General features: G+C 34.2%; 1 pseudogene; it reads right to left on the minus strand.

The window, feature by feature from the left end:
* Nucleotides 1-784: 784 nt before the first annotated feature.
* On the minus strand, nt 785-1,952 carry LOC116139306 (annotated as a pseudogene).
* Nucleotides 1,953-3,911: the final 1,959 nt, after the last annotated feature.

A 3,911-nucleotide genomic window follows, 5' to 3' on the forward strand; every position in this document is an offset into this window, starting at 1 on the left:
GATTTCCATCTTTTTGGCCTTTTTTCGGCTGATTCAATCACCCAAAATGCCCCCTGCCACCACCGTTTGACTCCCCACCCTCTGCTCTTCAAAACCCACCCCTCCCCTAACCCCCCATGCTCATCGTTTGCCGCCCATGTCCAGCTCTTTCTGTCGTGGGACAATCGCGATTTGCGGCGGTTTCATCCGTAAATCATTGGGTTTTTGGTGCTTGATTGGTTGTGTTGGTATTTTGTTTTTTCTGACCACCGTTCTCTCCCATATCACTCCAACCTCGCTGCCCCAAAGTCACTCACCGCCTGTTCGAGTTATTGCCGCACCCAGCCCCCTGCCTGCCCAGCATCCAACCTTGTGCTTTTCCGGTCGATTCCCCCTCCTCCATATTCACCCTTCTCTAATTGTTCTCTCTTATCCTCCTCCCTACCCCTACTACCCAACCTTTTCTCGAAGCCCTCAAGTTTACTCTTCTAAACCAAACCTTAGGCCTAAACCTCAATCTTTCATGATTTCAACAACCAGAAACCTCTCTTCAAAACAGCAGCAACAACCCATCATACTTTTCCTCATCTCCATCATCTCCTTCTCCTTACTTAGCTAGGTGAGCCTTAGTCATTTTCTACTTTTCTTTCGAAGGGGTGGTGTTCGTTGATACACAATCAGTTGCTCTAGGAGATTTAACATGCTTCTTTATTTGTTTTTTAGGGTTATTTCTGGTTTCCGCATATTGTAAGGAAGATTTATCTACCATCTTGACGTCACCAAAAAGTAATTAAAGTATCAACCAAATTTTTTTATTAAAACATTGCACAATAAAAATTTAAAACTACAGTTTTTCTTTCTAATTAGAAACTTAGGGGCAAAACGTGATAACATAATTAGCTCCACACTACAGGTAAACGTGCTAGACTTTTCATCATAAGCATAGCTATAAGCCTGCGGGCACTGATTCTTGAATATTTCAGAATAACTCGTCGGCTTACATTTATCCGGCGAACCAAAATCTCCAGTGCAGCAATATTGCGGTTGAATAAACGCCAAACACGCGCTCTTACAAGCAATAACACTCCCGTCTGAGCCCTGCACCGCCAATTCTGATGGGCAAACCGAGTTCACATTATTCGGACAGCTTGTGGACAGACAGCCGCCGGATCCTCCTTGGGGGCAATTGAAAGAGGCGAAGTTAAAGCCATCAACGAGACTAATGTCGTAAAAATCTTGTCCTCCGCTTTCTCCAATGTGAACTCGATGAGTGAAGCGGGTGGGATCCCGCCAGCGCCATTGAGGCCACTCACCAGAGCCGCAATCTGCAGTGGCGCAAGTGAACTTTCCAGTGGACGGAAGCGCAGTTGGTTCGGCCCAGATCGGCTGACCACCTGACAGGAGGCGGGACGTTAAGGTTGATGATGCTTTTGAGGCTAACTCAAACCCGGTGAAGACACTGTGATTTGCCTGCCCCAGTTAAGGTTCCTGGCCAGATGGTGAGGGACAGTTGTTTGTGAATGTGAACGTCGCTAGTGAGCTCCTGTATTTATCAATTCGTTAGCGAAGTAAATGTCTTAAAAAATATAATTCATACAACTAATCAATAAATTTTGAGTAATAATAAAATATATTGACGTGATATAAACAACGTGATACTTATGTGATATTGTAGATGTATTTAAAAAAATTATAGTTTCGTCGGTTCATCAAAACGCTGAATATTATAACGATTTTGATCTAAAATAAATTGATGAATCAATAAAAATTAAAAAAAAAAAATCTCCGTTAGTTAATGGAATACTATATATATATATATATATATTTTGGCGGATTGATTGTGATTTTCACCTTAATAATTATATACACAACTAATATTAATTGAAAAAATTCAAAAAAAGAAAGAGTTCGTCAATAGCTTACAGAGAAGAAGAGATGGCAAAGGTAAGGCCGAAGATAGATTGAACCTCCATTGCTGAATATTCTTTTGTTTATGATTTTCAGTGTTAAAATAGTGCTGCAATACCAATATATATAGGATTTAAGCAGAGATAGGGAAATAAATGATAATAAAAGGAGTGCACCCAAGTATGATAGCTCAAATTATTTTAACAATTGCAAGATTTTGTTATTATTAAAGAATTTATTAAGATTTTGTTACCATTTAAAGAATTCAATCAAGATTAAATTATAATGCTTCCGTAAATAGAGAGAAACTTGATATGCTTAGCTAATATGTTTCTCCAAAATAGTAAGTAACATTCCTGTTTTTAAAATATATATTCCTATTATGGAAAAAACATGTGCGTTTGTTTCTATAATAGCTAATAGATGATTGTCGTTGAAAGCCAGATCGACGCTAGTGATCTAGCCAGATCTGTGGTGAATCTGGTTGAAAAGGTCATAAGAGTGCACGACCGACTAAATTTGACCAGTTATGCGTAATGACACACAGATTCTGCAGTGTAGTGGTTCGTAATCTAGCAATTGTGAATAGGTGGGAGTGTTTTTGTCAATTCATAAACTTTTTATCATTGGGAGTGTTTAGCTAAATTAAAAAAATCTATAGATATTTTGTTATTTTCAAATCTTCACCTCGTAATAAAACCCAACTCAATTTAACAATTAATATTTTAAAAATTTACTCAATATAAAGAAACAAACACACCCTTAACTTATTTTTCTCATTACCATAAGAGGGAATAGGAAAACAAAGGAGATTAATGAAGCAACGAAGTTTTGTATGTTTACTATAAGAAAATATCTTCTAACCTTTCATTTATTTAAATACTTTTGAATATAAAACTTACATAACAAGGGAATACACAAAAAAAGGAAAAAAAAAAAAACCGTAAAAACTAATTAGTATTATAGATAAATTAAACTTTTAAAAAAGTTGGGAAATCTGATTTAATGGTGTAATTGATGAATAAATTTTTCTTAGCGTGTCTTAATCTTAGAATCAAGTAGAGGATTGGAAATCCCACCGCATATTTCACTAATGCTATAAGAAAATATCTTCTAACCTTTCATTTATTTAAATACCTTTTGTAATATAAAGCTTAATCAAATAGGGAATACACAAAAAAAAAAAGAAAAAAAAAAAACACGTAAAAACAATTAGTATTATGATAAATTTAAATATTTTAAAAAAGTTGGGAAATTGATTAATGGTGTAATTGATGAATAAATTTTTCTTGCGTGTCTTAATCTTAGAATCAAGTATGATGGATTGGAAATCCCACCGAATATTTCACTTAATGCATAGAAAAATATCTTCTAACCTTTCATTTATTTAAATACTTTTGTAATATAAAGCTTACATAAAATGGGAATACACAAAAAAAAGAAAAAGAAAAAACGACGTAAAAACTAATTAGTATTATGATAAATTTAAATCTTTTAAAAAAGTTGGGGAAATCTGATTTAATGGTGTAATTGATGAATAATTTTTTTCTTAGCATGTCTTAATCTTAGAATCAATATGATGGATTGGAAATCCCACGAATATTTCACTTAATGCTTGAGGCAACATGCTAGAGATAATCATCATTGGGTGACTTGATGATAAAAAGTAAAAGAAAGTTTCATAAACTTGAGTTCGAGTCTCCACACAACCACAATAAGGATTACTACTGAGAGACTTAGCGGTTGTCAACTTTAGGGCTCGTAAAAAAAAAAAAAAAAAAAAAAAAAAACATAAAAATGCTAGAGATAAATTCCATAACAGGACACTTCAAAGTTGTTCGAATGGACAAAACATGTACAGTAAAAACTATTTGGTATAGAACTTTAATATAATTTTTTCTTTTTTTTTTGGAAAAATAGATTAAAAAACTCTTCAAGAAAAGTTCTGACTGAAATTGATTATAATATTTCTAATAATTTTTCAAGCTTGAATTAAACTAGAAAAAAAAATTAAAAATAGCCAT

This window comes from Pistacia vera, unplaced genomic scaffold, assembly GCF_008641045.1.
Source record: "Pistacia vera cultivar Batoury unplaced genomic scaffold, PisVer_v2 Contig35, whole genome shotgun sequence".
Classification (NCBI taxonomy): Eukaryota; Viridiplantae; Streptophyta; class Magnoliopsida; order Sapindales; family Anacardiaceae; genus Pistacia; species Pistacia vera.